The following is an 18,450-nucleotide window of genomic DNA, read 5'->3' as shown; positions in this document are numbered from 1 at the left end:
GACAGGTACTCTTTATGGAGGGATCGGGGGGAGGGGGGGAATGTGACAGTAATAGGCAGTGACAGGTACTCATATATGGACGGATCGGGGGGAGGGGAGGAATGTGACAGTAATAGGAGTGACAGGTACTCTTTATGGAGGGATCGGGGGGGAATATGACAGTAATAGGAGTGACAGGTACTCTTTATGGAGGGATCGGGGGGAATATGACAGTAATAGGAGTGACAGGTACTCTTTATGGAGGGATCGGGGGGGATGTGACAGTAATAGGAGTGACAGGTACTCTTTATGGAGGGATCGGGAGGAATGTGACAGTAATAGGAGTGACAGGTACTCTTTATGGAGGGATCGGGGGGAGGGGGGAATGTGACAGTAATAGGCAGTGACAGGTACTCATATATGGAGGGATCGGGGGGAGGGGGGAATGTGACAGTAATAGGCAGTGACAGGTACTCTTTATGGAGGGATCCGGGGGAGGGGGGAATGTGACAGTAATAGGCAGTGACAGGTACTCTTTATGGAGGGATCGGGGGGAGGGGGGGAATGTGACAGTAATAGGCAGTGACAGGTACTCATATATGGACGGATCGGGGGGAGGGGAGGAATGTGACAGTAATAGGAGTGACAGGTACTCTTTATGGAGGGATCGGGGGGAATATGACAGTAATAGGAGTGACAGGTACTCTTTATGGAGGGATCGGGGGGGATGTGACAGTAATAGGAGTGACAGGTACTCTTTATGGAGGGATCGGGAGGAATGTGACAGTAATAGGAGTGACAGGTACTCTTTATGGAGGGATCGGGGGGAGGGGGGAATGTGACAGTAATAGGCAGTGACAGGTACTCATATATGGACGGATCGGGGGGAGGGGGAATGTGACAGTAATAGGCAGTGACAGGTACTCTTTATGGAGGGATCCGGGGGAGGGGGGAATGTGACAGTAATAGGCAGTGACAGGTACTCTTTATAGAGAGATCAGGGGAGGGGGGATGTGACAGTAATAGGCAGTGACAGGTACTCTTTATGGAGGGATCGGGGGGAGGGGGGGAATGTGACAGTAATAGGCAGTGACAGGTACTCTTTATGGATGAATCGGGGGAGGGAGGAATGTAACAGTAATAGGCAGTGACAGGTACTCATATATGGACGGATCGGGGGGAGGGGGGAATGTGACAGTAATAGGCAGTGACAGGTACTCTTTATGGAGGGATCCGGGGGAGGGGGGAATGTGACAGTAATAGGCAGTGACAGGTACTCTTTATGGATGAATCGGGGGAGGGAGGAATGTAACAGTAATAGGCAGTGACAGGTACTCATATATGGACGGATCGGGGGGAGGGGAGGAATGTGACAGTAATAGGAGTGACAGGTACTCTTTATGGAGGGATCGGGGGGGATGTGACAGTAATAGGAGTGACAGGTACTCTTTATGGAGGGATCGGGGGGAGGAATGTGACAGTAATATGCAGTGACAGGTACTCTTTATGGAGGGATCGGGGGGAGGAATGTGACAGTAATAGGCAGTGACAGGTACTCTTTAAGAAGGGATAGGGGGTCTAAAAGACCCCAACCCCCTCCCCCGCTTTCACTCTATTCAATATGCTGAAATATGCATTTCTGAATAGTGACAGATGTTTGAATTCGGCGCCGTCGTGACGTTGAATAACCCGGACGTGACGTTGTGCCGCCACTTCCGGGTTACTACTTCGGAGACCCGAATGGAGCTGTGAAACCACCTCAGTCCACTCGGGGTTGGTTTACACCCGCATCGCCCTCTGACCCGCTGTGGGGTTGGCAGGCAGCTGGGAGACCTTATGTTAACTCTGTATAGCCCACGCCAGTACGCCGCAACCGTATGCATCAGGGCTGTTGCGGCACAACCCCATTCAGTTGAATAGCATTCCCCAATGTGACCGGGGGGTGTGAGGTTTGCAGCAGCTACAAATTGCAGTGCCATGTGTACCGCCCCATCCGGCTGCCATTTAAGGTTAAGTGGGTGGTAAAATCATGACTTTACTGTCTACCTTTACCGATCCCTCCCCACATGTGGCAACAGGCAGGAAATCATCACAATACATGGGGCAACAAGTGGGCAATCATCAGAGTACATGGGGCAAGAGATGGACAATCATGGCAATACATGTGCTTGGTTTATGGAAGTAGCCGGCTTTTTATTGGTCCAACCAATGTATGATTATTAATACATTTGACACATTTGTTAATTCTATTATAAAAGATTTAAGCTTTATTTTATTCATATCATTACTGTGTGGTAATCGCTTATTCTGATCTTGTCCAATAAAAACTCTTCGTACAATAATCTGTGCCGAGTCTTCTTTTTTACCAATGATTAGATGATCGGTGATTGGAATGTGATCAGTTCATAGAGAGTCATCCATTGGGGTTTTATTAGTGAGATGGAGAGTGGAGAAGGCACCACATTGACAGCCATTGGAGGCCCTTTCTAAAGCCCTAAACTTTTTGGCAACCTGTCTATGACATTAGTCTTCCAAACTCTATCTCACTGAGCTAAGGCCAGAAGAGTTCCAGGAGTTCTTCTCTGTCCACAGTTCCCAAACCAAAAGGAGACATCCACCACATCTTCAATGTTATGGCCCTAAATGTCCTCAGCTGGGCCCAGGAGTTCCGCATGTCATTCCCCAGGTCATAACCTTTCTCTTTAGCAGTGAGACTTTTTTCTTTGACCAACCCACATACATGTACTGCGGTAGGACGGCCGTCCTGTGCAGAATCATGTACCTGTACATTATCTGCATTTTTGGGTCTGGAGCATGCACACGCACCGCTGGCACCCAGGCTTCCACTGGACACAGTGGGGACCAATCAGTGGGTCCGGCGGACACGGTGTCTGTTGGCTTCCGGCAATCGTTCCCGAGAGAGGCGGAACAGTGGTCTGCCAATTTAGACAAAGCAGATTGCCGTTCTGTTAAATGGGAAGATGGAGATCTTGTTTAATGGAGAAAGGAGTTACTGGCACACAAAGTTTATAAATAGTCCAGACAGCAATAAATATCTAAAAATACCAATGATTAGGGTAGAGGGTAATCCAGAAAAAGTCACTGGTCTTTGGTTATGGGGGTACAATAAAGGAATGCACAGGACCACATATGGCTGCTGTCCTTGTGACTGGCTCTGTATAGACCAAGAGGAAAGATTTGCTTATCTTCTCGTCTGGTACCTCCTAGTGACGGCATTTCCATTCCATTTCCGGCAGTACCAGACAGTACAAGGATCTAGAAAGAATAGTACAAAAACATTGGCATATCCTTCAAAAAGATCCCACGCTTGAAAAAATATTGCCAAGAAAACCGCAATTCATCTATACAAAGTCCACCACTTTGAGACATAGATTGGCCAGAAATGTGGTGGACCCCCCAAAACCTATAGGCACATTTTTGGACCTGGTGGGTTTTTTCTCGTGTGGGAGATGTGTTATATGTAAGACTTCCAAACACAGAGTCAGGAAAACTACTAATTTCAGGTCCAATAATACAGGGAAAACATACGAAATTGACAAATTTATCACATGTGACACTACACATGTGACGTTTCTTCTGGAATGTCCATGTAAGCTCCAGTATGTGGGTCGCACCACCCGTCCACTGGGAGTCCGGTTACGTGAACATGTTACCAATATCAAAAATGGTTTTAAAAAACATAGCCTATCGAATCACTTCCAATTAGTTCACAACTAGGACCCAACCGGACTAAAATTTTGTGGCATAGACAAGATAGTACCCAATTGGAGAGGGGGAAACCTTACCCGGGGGATTTCACAAAATGAAGGAAGGTGGATATATTTTTTAAAAACATTGCACCCTCAGGGGTTGAATATCGACTTCGACCTCAACTGCTTTTTATCTAATTGGTAATTTTTTTTTTTTTTTATACATTTTTTTAAAAAGATTTTTTATATATTTCTTATCTTAAGTGACAATATCTTCTATGCAAATTTTTTATATGTAATTTTTATATGTATTTTTCCAGGCATTTCATATGTAATTTATGAGGTACCATTGAGAATGGTTTGATGCACTTTGCACTTTTTTAGTCACCCATCCCGGGTATTACATATGGACTGTATACGGCAATATGGGGTGTGTTTTTACACTTAGGTGGTTCAAGCAAGAAGTAACCCACACCATTTGTTAGGTTATAGAAAGACACATGTTTTTTAAATACATATTTCTATATAGATTTTGAGCCTCAAATATTTATATATATATATATATATATATATATATATATATATATGTTTTTAGATATTAATTTCTGCAACATTGGAATGGCCCAATTATCTTCCAGTCCTGTTTACCTATTGAATAAGACATTTTTAGCCATTATTTTTAAACAATGAATTAATAAATAATTATGTTTTAACCGATTTGTAACATATATATATATCTATATACACGTAGATATATATATTTTCGGGTGGAATCCGCATTGTGATGGAATATTCACATGCAACCTGCCAGATTATGCCAGATTTGTATTACTTAGCATGAAGTAAAATGTAAGACATGATCGGCTAGTGGTTTCCGGTTGGGTGTACATAAGTACACCCAACAGGAACAGGAAATGACCAACAAATTAGAGGAGGAGGGGTATTTATACCCCTCCGTTCGTAGCGGCCCGGAAATACGTCTTTGATAACGCCCTGGAGGAGGGCGAAACGCGTCGACGCAATTTCCGGTCCTACGCAAGCTGTGACGTCATTTCCGGGAGCGGTGGAACGCACGCCGGGACCAGCGCAGCCCCGAGCTCACCGCGATCTACAGGATCTGTCATATCCCACGAATGATTGTACAAGCCTGCCTTTATATACCAAAATGTGAGTGATCCAATTATGGTTTAAATAAATATATAATTTTTGTCAGTATTACACTATTTCGAGCCTTTCTTCCCTACATGGTTCCTTTATCCTGCTGAGTCTGGCTATTGGGAGTTTCTATGAGGTCATAGCAGTTTTAGAGGATACGGTTCGGATTCCTTACTGGACCAAAGCTTGTGTGACCCTCACACAGTATTGTCTGGGGGTCCACTCTGTCCGGTAAGTGCAACATCCTGGGGAGAGGAAAGTCACCATTTTTTCACAGCACAGTGTCAGCATGGGTTTGCATGGATTTTCCAGCACATAAGCACTTTCTTGGACTATCTTTCACTGGCCACTTGCTGAAGCATTTAGGACTATATATTTAATTCCACGGTTTTATGGACTATTTGTATTTTTGTATTTATTAATATCTATTACACAGGTTAATCACTATATTATATAGGCACTATTTTATTATATAATTTATTATGTACTTTATTTATTGATGGTGATATATTTCACATACGGTTCATGTTAGTCACATCATTTTGCACTGTTTGTTTTGTTATATCACATGGCATTTCCGCTGTGCCTTCCATGCTGGTTAGCGTGGCTTCTTGGGGCTCCTCCAGGCTCCCGAGCCAGACATCTCTCTGCCCAGCAGCCGGAACAGAGGACATCGGTCCTGCAGGACGGTTCTAGGAGGATCCACAGTATCTGACACCAGGTGAGCACTTGTATATTTTACCTCTTGTGAGTGTTTTAATCCTTTGCTATTAAAACCCTTTAACCAGGATAACACACTTAGCTGGCGCTTCCTATAGGGTTGCCATCCATCCAGGATTCACCTGGACAGTTGGGTTTTGAGTCATGTGTTTGGGTTTCAGGCCACCTGAAACCCAGACATCATATTCAGAATGGACTGTGGCTCCTCAAGTACCACAACCCCTGAGTGCATAGCAGTGGCGGCCCGTGCATAGGGGGCGCCAGGGCGCCGCCCCCCTACCCCTAAAAAAAAGAAAAAAAAAATTACATAACGAACAAATAAAGTTGTACAAAAAAAAAAATTGGGTTCGCCGGCCTCTGTGAAGGAACTGGTGGCTAGGGGGGGGGGGGTGGGGTTATGTCCCAGAAGAGGCGCCGATTGGCTGCCTTCTGGGGGCGTAACCTGGGCACAAGTCTTTGCGATTGGACACCCCCACTTTCTGATATCCTGGCTGTGATTGGTCCAGTCTACAGCCTGGACCAATCATCATCCAGGACATCCCATGGCCCCATACTGACCCCGCTGACATCACGTCGCGTGCGTCAGTCACGAGTCGGGTGCCTAGTGGACGGACACAGCGGGAGAGAGCGGAGAGGACCGGCAGAGAGCGGAGAGGAGACCAAAGTCACCGGAACGGAATCGGATCGATCCGGGACCAGACCACCACCGGTAAGTAAGCGGTGCAGTTTGCAACACACTACCTCAGAGTCAGAACTCCCATGTGCAGTTGGTTCAGCACAGGCACTGCTGGAGGAGCTCGGCATCCGAGCGCTGCTCTTCGGGGTCTTCGTGTAAGTACTCTGCATGGATCTCATTGTATGTGCATGTAAGATCTGTATCCGATCATATCCATGTGCAGCACAGAGGTCTCATTGTTAGATAAAATCTAAGGGTGCCCATACATACCTCGATTTGTATAAGGTTCAGCAACAATTTATTGCACAATGGAAGCAACCAACAACTGCTTGTGAAGACAGAAATAGCTAATGTCTATGGCAATCATCGTCCGACATGCTGGAAAATCATTCAATGCAGATTTGCTATCAGTGCAGCGATCGTGCGATGGGGTTGCATGTCTGTGCAGTGATCGGGGACAGCCAGAAATCGCATATGCTCGGTAAATGTTTCCATCATGCATTTGTTTGATCATTGCAGTGATCAATCAAGATAACAGGTTTACCAAATATGAAAAATCAGACTAAAGTTCTATGTATCCTGCACAAGACTGGGGCAATGCAATCACCCCCTCCCTCCATCTCCATGTACAACTATATAGAATCTCTGACATTGTACCTATGTGTGGAATATATAAACACCAGGAAAGTGTTAAAAATTACTCCCACAGAGTTAAATAAACACTGGAGATTGTATAGATACAGTATATGACTAGGTGTAGCATCTATACATGTCCTGGATGTGTCATTATACAATGTATACATCTGTATGACCATCCTCTGGATGCCAGCACTATTTCCCTCTGCTATTGAGCAGTGTTGGATAAGGTTTATATCCCTTTAAATGTTATAATGTGCTCCTGTCCCTGTAAAATAGCTTTGTGTATGCCTGAGTAACCCAATTTCTTCTCATTGCTATGTGTGCCCAGGAAGGATAAATGTCTCTACTACAAATATCCAATATCAAGTATAGGCAGTGCAGTGACTTTCTAGTATGGTTACAAAATCGGACTACATTATTGGGACGCCTTATCACTCAATTTACGGTCCTATTTTGGTTGCATGTGGTATGAACTGTGGTCTCTGTTCTGATACTTAAAAAAACATATATGTACTGTTAAAGGTAAATATTGGGGTTCCTTTAAATGTTTATATTTTGAAGGGGGCTGGTGGTGTCAAAATATGGATTATTTAAAGGGGTAACTATGAATGCTTTATCAAGGCACTCTTCCTTGATCACTCATGGCCCCTTTAACACTTGTGTGGCATCAAAGTCAGGCAATTTTTTACCGCGTTTTTTGCTGCAAATTTTTCTTTTTGCGCCCCCCCAAAAATTTTGAGCACCAGCCGCCACTGGTGCATAGATGTGCACACCAGCCTCACCCCCATACACGGACAGGAGAGAAGGGCTTGATCTATTATGTGGGGGTGAAACGTTGGAAACGGCGCTACCTAGCGCATGTGCAAAATGCGGGTGAGATAGAGGAAGAAAGTGCTCTAGTGCGTGATATATAGTGCAATCATAAACCTTAAGCCCGTGAGAGATTCCCAGTCCCTGGCTAAATGTAGACAATTTAAACCCAAATTTTAAGGTAAAAAGTATATAAGATAGTTAAGTAATAAATAGTGTGATAAAATGGTTCCAATAAATATGGTATGGTAGTAGCAAGTAGTAAATATGTAATAAACTAATTCCAATAAATAAATGATGGGATCAAATAAGTTAATATGGTGGTAAATACAGTGCTTAAATGATACAAGCAATGAGATTACTAGTGCATACCTGCTATATGGTGTATTCCCAATCTGACCACCAGAGGTCGCACTTACCCCTTAGCAACAAATGGAGTTTTCTCAAACCTTCTCCCCAGTCCGTCCTAGCGGACCGAAGGGTCCCATCTGGGTGTAAAAAGGGGAGAAACGAACCTCTTAGTGTGGAATATACAGCAGGGTTTTTGAGGGGGCTAGTAGTAACTCACGCTTGAGATGCAGCAGATCGTGTCAGACGTATGCAGGCTGTGCCGAGGAAGCTTCCGCGTTCCAAACTGAGGCGAGCTGCGGACCGGAAGTGACGTGGGGTTCCGCCCTACGTATGTTTCGTCATAGGACGTCTACGGGAGCGGTCTATTTTTATTGGTTTCTGCATAGGGGGCCAGTTGTTCCTTAACTACTTGCCGCCCGCCCGCCGTCAATTGACGGCGGAGCGGTGCGACCATTATCCTGGGAAGACGTCATATGACGTGATCCCAGGAATGCAGGGCAGGCGCGCGATCGCGTGCGCGCCGCCCTGCACTGCCGGTGTCGGGGTGTCCCCGGGACACCCCCCGTCACCGGCAGGGGGGAAACAGCCAATGGGCGTGGCTGTTTCCCACGTGATCGGCTGTGTTCCAATGACACAGCCGATCACAATGGAGGCGCCCGGGAGATGACCGTGCATGCGCGATCGGGAGCGCGCAGCGCTGTCATGTCGGTGGCACTGTGTTCCGTAGGAACACAGCTGTCACCGGCGGTAGTAAACAGTCACTGACAGTGACTGTTTACTATGTGATCGGCTGTGAATCCATTCACAGCCGATCACAAAATGTAAACACAGAGCAGTAACTCACTGTTACTAGCTCTTCTCTCCTCATACAGTTTCCAGTGTGAGGAGAGCAGAGCCAGAAACAGTGAGTTACTGCTCTGTGTACCTGTAAAAGTAAAATCACACTAATAAAGGTCCCCACACAGTCCTCAGCCCCCCCCAATGTCACCTGTCACACAACAGTCACCTCATCAGTGCCCAGAAATTGACACCCATAACGTTCACATGTGAGCGCAGCGATCACGGGCAGAATCACCGCGATTCTGCCCGCGATCCGGAAATCGTTGCAAATTGCGGGACGCTTGTGCGTTGCCCGTTTTTTGCAATAGCACCCCAAACGCTGTGCGATGTTGCCGCCATTTCCGCCTGCCGAATCGCGGTAACATCGCGCAAACATCGCATGACGCCCAAAAAAGGTACAAGAGTTTCTTTGGGGCGTCATGCGTTGTTTGCGTGATGTTACCTCGATTCGGCAGGCGGAAATCGCAGCAACATTGCACAGCATTTGGGGTGCTATTGCAAATCACAGGCAACGCACAGGCTTCCAGCGATTTGCAATGATTTCTGGATCGCGGGCGGAATCGCAGTGATTCTGCCCGCGATCGCTACGCTCACATGTGAACGTAGCCTAAAGTTCACCAGTCACCAGAGACTGCCATCAGTACCGCCGTGCACCATTGCCCGTCACCTGTCACCCCATCAGTAATCGTCACCTGTCACCCCATCAGTCATCGTCATCTGTCACCCTATCAATCATCGTCACTTGACACCCCATCAGTGATCGTCACTTGTCACCCCATCAATCATCGTCACATGTCACCCCATCAGTGATTGTCATCTGTCACCCCATCAATCATCGTCACATGTCACCCCATCAGTCATTGTCACTTGTCACCCCATCAGTCATTGTCACTTGTCACCTCATCAATCATCGTCACCTGTCACCTCATCAATCATCACCTGTCACCTCATCAGTCATCGTCACCTGTTTGCCATATACATGCAATCACTTACTGACCGCCTAACGACTATATGCGTCGGCCATTAAAAGCTAAATACTGGGGTTATGGCAGCAGATAGCCCCCATAACCCCGGTATTTTTTGAAACGGCGGGCGGTCGGCTTTCAGATAAGGGTGGTCCCAGTGGCGGATTCACCGCGGAATTACCCTTACGGTGCAGGGGAAGAGGTGCCCCCCCCTTCTGCCGCGTCCCAGACGTTTTCCCAGCTTACCGGACCCGCCGGCAGCAGGGAAAACTATCCGGTCCCGGATCCTCAGAGACAGGAAGTTGAGTGAGGGCAAGATGGCCCTCACTCGACTCTATGGTCTTGGAGGACCGGAGCTACGTCAAAAGACGTTGCCTAGCAACCGGTTTAAAGGGCCGCTTTTTTTTTTCTTTTTTTTTTTTCCTCTTTCAACAATTTTTTTTTTTTTTCTTTTTTAGTGTAGATGTGAGGTGTGAGGTCTTTTTGACCCCAGATCTCACAATAAAGAGGACCTGTCATGCCTATTTCTATTACAAGGGATGTTTACATTCCTTGTAATAGGAATAAAAATGATCAAAACATTTTTTTTTTTAAACTGTGTAAGAATAAAAAAATAATAAATAAAATAAATAGGAAAAAAAAAAAAAAATTAAAGCGCCCTGTCCCCGTTAGCTCGCGCGCAGAAGCAAACGCATACGCAAGTCCCACCCACATATGTAAACGGTGTTCAAACCATACATGTGAGGTATCGCCGCGATCGTTAGAGCGAGAGCAATAATTTGAGCCCTAGACCTCCTCTGTAACTCTAAGCTAGTAACCTGCAGAAATTTTTAAAATGTTGCCTATGGGGATTTTTAAGTACCAATGTTTGGCGCCATTCTGTGAGCATGTGCAATTTTGAAGCATGACATGTTGGGTATCTAATTACTCGGCGTAACATTATCTTTCACATTTTGGGGAAAAAATGGGCTAAATTTACTGTTTTCTTATTTTTTAGTTAAAAAAAGTGAATTTTTTTCAAAAAAATCGCATTTGGAAGACTGCATTTGTTTTCTAGCAAAAAAAATGATTTTAGCTTGTAAACACCAAGTGTCAAAAATAGGCCCAGTCTTAAAGTGGATAAATGGACAACTTTGTGTAAAGCGCTACTTGGATGTTAGGCTTCTGTATGTGGCCAGGCTGTGAAAAAGTGTTACACATGTGGTATCGCCATACTCAGGAGGAATAGCAGAATGTATTTTGGGGTGCAATTTTTGCTATGTACATGCTATTTGTTAGAAATATTGCATAAATGGACAGCTTTGTGTAAAAAAAATGTGTTTTCATTTTCTTTCCACATTTTCCAAAAACTTGTGGAAAAAAATGACATATTCAAAAGACTCATTATGCCTCAAAAATTATACGTTGGGCTGTTGGCTTTCCAAAATGGGGTCATTTTATGGGGGTTTCCATTGTCCTGGTGCTCCAGGGCCTTCAAAAGTGCGATAGGTTGTCAGGAAATTATATGTGTAATTTGTGCTCCTAGAATGCCGGACGGTGCTACTTGGATGTTAGGCCTCTGTATGTGGCCAGGCTGTGAAAAAGTCTCACAGATGTGGTATCGCCATACTCAGGAGGAGTAGTAGAATGTGTTTTGGGGTGTAGTTGCAAGTATACATGTGCTGTGTGAGAGAAATAACCTGTTAATACGGCAATTTGTAAAAAAAAAAAAAAAATCTTCATTTTGCAAAGCATTGTGGGAAAAAATTACAACTTCAAAAAACTCACCATGCCCCTTATTAAATACCTTGGAATGTCTACTTTCCAAAAAGGGGTCATTTGGGGGGTATTTGTACTTTCCTGACTTTTTAGTGTCTCAAGAAATGAGATAGGCCTTCAGTACATCAGGTGTGGTCAAGTGTGATCAATTTTCAATGATTCGCACCATCGCTTGTGGACTCTATAACTTTCACAAAGACCAAATAATATACACTTACTTGGGTTACTTTTACCAAAGATAAGTAGCAGTATACATTTTGGCCAAAATTTGTGAAGAAAAATTACTAATTTGCAAAATTTTATGACAGAAACAAAGAAAAATGCGTTTTTTCACGATATTTTCAGTCTTTTTTTATTTATAGCACAAAAAATAAAAAACCCAGTATTGATCAAATACCATCAAAAGAAAGCTCTATTTGTGTTAAAAAAAGGACACAATTTTTGTATGGGTACAGTGTTGCATGACTGAGTAATTCTCAGTCAAAGTGTGAGAGCGCTGAAAGCTGAAAATCAGTCTTGGCAGGAAGGGGGTGAAAGTGCACTGTAGGCAAGTGGTTAATTTGTGTGATTGTACTCTCAATCTTTTTGAGTTTGTGTTGCCTCCTCTTGATAATTATAGTCAACAATTCTTTTTCGCTTCTGTTAAAAAAGCCATACCATTGTTCCAGGAGAGCAGGGTCTGTGATATTGTCGTTTGGGGATATATCCCATCTAAGCCTCCTAGGTGCTATGCCTTCCTTGGCGTATTTATCCAATGTGGCAATATCCCACCAGACCCTTAATTGTTTTTCCATATTTTGTTTGAGTTCTTTAAATGATCCTTCCATGTCTTGCCTTTGTATGATAGTCTCCTGGTCAAAAATTTCCTCTATATTTACTGCTCTGGAGTTCATATATTTGAATATATCCATTGCTGCTAGGTTAATAGTGACTAAGTCACTCAAAAAATAGTAGGGGGGAGGGTGGTAACCAGCGCTATGGATGAGAACTACCAGGCTCGTAGGGTATTTAGGTTGCAGCCACCAACCGTCCCCTAAGAAACTTAGGGGCTGATATATAATGTGGGGGTGAAACGTTGGAAAGGGCGCTACCTAGCGCATGTGCAAAATGCGGGTGAGATAGAGGAAGAAAGTGCTCTAGTGCGTGATATATAGTGCAATCATAAACCTTAAGCCCGTGAGAGATTCCCAGTCCCTGGCTAAATGTAGACAATTTAAACCCAAATTTTAAAGGTAAAAAGTATATAAGATAAATAAGTAATAAATAGTGTGATAAAATGGTTCCAATAAATATGGTATGGTAGTAGCAAGTAGTAAATATGTAATAAACTAATTCCAATAAATAAATGATGGGATCAAATAAGTTAATATGGTGGTAAATACAGTGCTTAAATGATACAAGCAATGAGATTACTAGTGCATACCTGCTATATGGTGTATTCCCAATCTGACCACCAGAGGTCGCACTTACCCCTTAGCAACAAATGGAGTTTTCTCAAACCTTCTCCCCAGTCCGTCCTAGCGGACCGAAGGGTCCCATCTGCTATATGGTGTATTCCCAATCTGACCACCAGAGGTCGCACTTACCCCTTAGCAACAAATGGAGTTTTCTCAAACCTTCTCCCCAGTCCGTCCTAGCGGACCGAAGGGTCCCATCTGGGTGTAAAAAGGGGGGAAACGAACCTCTTAGTGTGGAATATACAGCAGGGTTTTTGAGGGGGCTAGTAGTAACTCACTCTTGAGATGCAGCAGATCGTGTCAGACGTATGCAGGCTGTGCCGAAGAAGCTTCCGCGTTCCAAACTGAGGCGAGCTGCGGACCGGAAGTGACGTGGGATTCCTCATCATACCCATACCCCTCTGGCTGCCCACTCACGCTCCAATCCCTGGCGTTCCGTGCTTCAGGAATGGGATGTGTGGGCTGGAAGTTTGAAGCTCAGCAACTGGCAGATACATTGTGGATGAAAAGCTTTGATGCCTGAGCCTTCATCCTCGGTAGAGTGAGCTCACCATCCAATCTCTGTGACTGAAGTCCCTGCCCTCTCTCCCTTCTCTCTCGTGCCTCCAAGTGAGTGTCAGGAACGCTCCCTGTGCACACTAAAGTGCTGTCATGAATCTGCCACCTAAGGGTTAACCTAGCTCAGACTAATTTCATTAATTGGCAATAGGCTGCCTTATTTAAGCACCTCAGAAGCACAGTGTCTTTGCTGTCTGATCTGAAGCTTCTCCTGTGTTCCTGAACCTGAAACCTGTTGTATCCAGTTTGATTCCTGTTTGACCTCCTGGCTTGTCCCTCACCTCGCTTGTCTGCTGCCCGCCCTGACCTCGGCTTGTTTGTGACCACTCTTTTGCCTTATCCTTGTCTGTTTATCTGCCACCAGATCCGGACCTGTTCACCTCCTGGCAGGGCAACCCCGAGGACCGCGACCTGGTGCTATACACGCAGCAAAATCCAACCTCACCATCTGAGGCTCTGGTGAAGACCGGTTGGCACTTAGATTCCGCACCTCGGGTTAGCCTGCGTCTACTGCCTGGGTGACACGTCTGTGCTCCATCCCTCGGTGAGCTAGAGGCTACCCTCTGCACGTCAGGCTCACCTCCAGAGTCCTGACAGTATCAGACAGCCATGTCGCAGCCTGCAAGAGGGGCCTCACCATTGGATGAGATCTGCCAGCATCTCACAACTTTATCTCAAGCCGTAAAGACACTTCAGGAGGGCTACATGCATCTGGAGGAACGGATGCGTTCTGCACCTGGGAACCCCCCTGTGATGACAGATTCTTCTTCCTCTGTACCAGCAGATCCTACTCCAGGTCCCACAGTAGTGTTGTTGCCACCTGAACCCCGGGTCCCTACACCCGAAAAGTTCTCAGGGGACAGAGGCAAGTTCAGGGCGTTTCGCAACGCATGTGAATTATATTTCTCTCTGCAACCTCGGACTTTTTCCTTGGAGGCTACCAAAGTGGGCTTTGTCATCTCCCTGCTCCTGGATGAACCACAGTCTTGGGCTCATCGGCTTATTGAAGAGCGCAGTCCTCATCTAAAGTACTTATTGTCTTTCTTCAGTGCCATGGCTCAGCTGTATGACGACCCTCAGCGAACCTCCACCGCTGAAGCTGCTCTGCATGCGCTTCAGCAGGGTCAAAGAGATGTGGAAGACTATATAACAGACTTTAGGCGTTTGAGTTCCGACACCCAGTGGAATGACGCTGCATTACGGTATCAGTTTCGTTTAGGTCTCTCTGAAGGGCTGAAGGATGAGCTAGCCCGGGTTGGGGTTCCTGACACCCTAGAGACTCTAATAAATCTGGCTATCCAGATAGACCGCCGGCTCAGGGAATGCCGTGCAGAACGTTCCACCCAGCAGCCTCGTCCAGCCTGGATGAAGCCGCGGTTCGCGGCCCCGGTAAACGTCCCTTCCTTTAATCCGATTCCTACCAGCTCTGCTCCTGCAAACCTTGCTACGGATGTCCCGGAACCCATGCAGCTTGGGGTTAAGAGACCTGCCCTGTCTACTGAAGAAAGGCATCGCCGGCGACAGAACAATCTCTGCCTGTACTGTGGAGAAGCCGGTCACTACGTGCGCTCCTGCCCTGCGAAGCTACGTAAGTGCCTTTCCATCTCCCCATCCAGTGGTCCAGCATCCGCTTCCAGTGCTTCTCACCTAGCCTTCCCTGTCTCGTTTCAGCTTCCAGGAGGTAGCATATCAGTAACCGCGATTATTGACTCCGGAGCATGTAGTTGCTTTATCGACCTGTCATTCGCTGTTCAACGGGGTATTCCACTTCAACCCAAGACCCAAGGACTTACCATCTTCCTGGCTGATGGTTCCCACATCAGTTCCGGACCTGTAACCCAGGAGACTCCTCCTCTCCTCATGATCTCCTCTTGTGACCATAAGGAACTAATAAGCCTAGACGCTATTGCGTCCCCCTTGTTTCCAGTCATCTTGGGGCTACCTTGGTTGAAGGCACACAACCCCCAAATCGACTGGACCTCTGGAGTCCTCAAGTTCCCGTCTACCTACTGCTTGAATTCCTGCCTGCCTGACTCTCTCAGCTCCTCCAGAACCTTGCTGTGCCTAGAATCTGATCCAGATTTATGCTCTGTTGTGCCTGAGGCATATCATAATTTTCTGGACGTTTTCAGCAAACGTGGGGCTGAGACCCTTCCCCCTCATCGTCCTTATGACTGCCCTATAGAGCTGCTTCCAGGGGCCGAGATTCCGTTTGGTCGTATCTACCCACTATCCGAACGGGAGTTGGAGGTTCTTAAGGAATACGTGGACGAAAGCTTAAAGAAGGGTTTCATCCGTCCATCTACTTCACCAGCAGGAGCAGGAATCTTTTTTGTAGAAAAAAAGGATCACTCTCTCCGTCCTTGTGTGGATTACCGAGAGTTGAATAAAGTCACGGTCAAAAACCGATATCCTCTCCCCTTGGTTCCAGAACTCTTTCAGAGATTAAGGTCTGCTGTCTTGTTTACCAAATTAGACTTACGTGGGGCCTACAATTTGGTTCGTATCCGCGAAGGGGACGAGTGGAAAACGGCGTTCCGTACCAGGTTTGGGCATTTCGAGTACCTGGTGATGCCCTTCGGTCTCTGCAACGCCCCGGCTACATTCCAGCATTTTGTAAACGACATCTTCAGAGACTGGCTTGGCACCTTCGTAATTGTCTATTTAGACGATATTTTAATCTTTTCTGCATCTCTGGACCAGCATCGGGAGCACGTCAGGAACGTTCTCGGCCGCCTCCGCCAACATGGACTCTATGCTAAGGCCGAGAAATGTGAATTTGAACAGCAAAGCATCCATTTCTTGGGCCTGATCATATCCACCGAAGGAGTTAGGATGGATCCTCAAAAAGTTTCAGCTATCCTGGATTGGCCGGCTCCATCTGACAAAAAGGGGGTGCAGCACTTTGTTGGATTTGCAAATTTTTACAGGAGATTCATTAAGGGGTTCTCTACCATCATCTTCCCTATCACACAGCTTACCAAGCAGAACATTCGCTTCCATTGGTCCCCTGAAGCCCAGACCGCCTTCTCAGTCCTGAAAAAGCTGTTTACTACTGCTCCCATCCTGAGACACCCTGATCTCACCTTACCTTACCTCCTTGAGGTAGATGCCTCAGAAGTGGCTGTAGGGGCTGTTATCTCCCAAAGACAGGGAGTTAAAGACTTGGTACACCCTGTAGCCTTCTTTTCCCGCAAACTCTCTCCAGCGGAGAGAAACTATGATGTGGGCGATCGTGAACTTTTGGCCATCAAGGTGGCACTCGAGGAGTGGCGATATTTACTCGAAGGGGCAGCACATCCCATCCTTATCTTCACCGACCACAAGAACCTTGAATACTTGAGATCTGCTAAACGGCTGAGACCACGCCAGGCACGGTGGGCTCTGTTCTTTTCAAGTTTCGCGTTTCATATTACTTACCGACCTGGTTCCAAGAACGTCAAACCGGACGCACTCTCCCGCATGTTCGATGACCCGAAGGAAATTCCTGTACCTGACACCATCCTGTCTGAAGGTAACTTTCTTCTTCCATTAACTAATCTGATGGCTCATATTAAACAGGCTTCTGTGAGTATTCCCTGTCTTCCTGAAATTTCTCTGGTACCTAAGGACAGTTTGCTATGGTTTGGGGACAAGATCTTCGTTCCAGAAGATGTCCGAATGTCGGTTCTGGGTTCTTGTCATGACCATCCCTTGGCAGGTCACTTTGGAGTCCGTAAGACCCTTGACTTGCTGCAGCATACATTCTGGTGGCCTGACCTGGAAAAAAGTTGTAGGGACTACGTGTCTTCCTGTGCTGTGTGTTCCCGAAGCAAGCCCGCGAGAAGTAAGTCATGGGGTCTCCTTAGACCACTTCCAGTTCCTGATAGACCGTGGAGGATGATCGCCATGGATTTTATTGTGGAACTTCCTCCTTCTAAGGGATGCTCTGCCATTTTTGTTGTTGTGGATAGATTGTCTAAAATGGCCCATTTTTTGCCCCTCAGGGGTACTCCCTCTGCCAAGGAAACCGCAGAAGTCTTCATAAAAGAGATTGTTAGGCTTCACGGGGTACCTGCAAATATTGTCTCTGACAGAGGGGTGCAGTTCACCTCACGCTTCTGGAAAGCATTATGCAGTCTGTTGAAGATTGAATTATCCTTGTCTTCTGCTTACCACCCACAGACTAATGGGCAGACCGAGAGGACCAACCAGACCTTGGAACAGTACATTCGGTGTTTTACCACCTTTGTTCAAGATGATTGGGTGGCCTTGCTGCCATTCGCAGAGTTTGCCTATAATAATGCTAAACATTCTGTTACTGGACAATCTCCATTCTTCTCAAACTACGGCTTCCACCCATCCTTCTTGCCCGATATCCCGTCTGACTCTGGAGTCCCTGCAGTACAGGACACTATTAATTTCTTTGCTCGCAACAGCAAATTACTGCAAGAAGCCATACTTAAGGCACAAACGGCATCTAAGAAGATCTTTGATAGAAGAAGAAGGGGAGAATTAATTCTTCAACCAGGTGACCAGGTTTGGTTGTCCACAACTAACCTCCGTTTAGCCTGTCCATCTAAAAAATTGGCTCCCAGGTTTATTGGACCCTTTCCGGTCAAGAGGAAACTTAATGAAGTTTCCTATGAGTTATCTTTACCCAATTCACTCCGCATTCACCCAGTATTTCACGTCTCCTTGTTAAAGCCTGCAGTTCCCAATACCTTCCCTGGTAGGAGTTCAGAGCCACCCGAACCTGTAATCATTGATGGAGATGTGGAATATTAAGTAGAAGCTATTGTGGACTGCCGGAAGAGAGGAAACCTGTTACAGTACCTTGTCAAGTGGAAGGG

The 18,450-nt window shown here is 46.1% G+C and overlaps 1 protein-coding gene across 1 annotated transcript in view; it reads left to right on the top strand.

The window, feature by feature from the left end:
* Positions 1-18,450, top strand: part of LOC309550245 (uncharacterized protein) — a gene marked incomplete at its 3' end in the record, with an annotated part of 2,091,994 nt that overhangs the window by 1,043,349 nt on the left and 1,030,195 nt on the right.

This window comes from Pelophylax lessonae (genome assembly GCF_965119305.1).
Source record: "Pelophylax lessonae genome assembly, chromosome: 3".
NCBI classification, from domain to species: Eukaryota; Metazoa; Chordata; class Amphibia; order Anura; family Ranidae; genus Pelophylax; species Pelophylax lessonae.
This window is presented reverse-complemented; position numbering and strand designations above follow the sequence as displayed.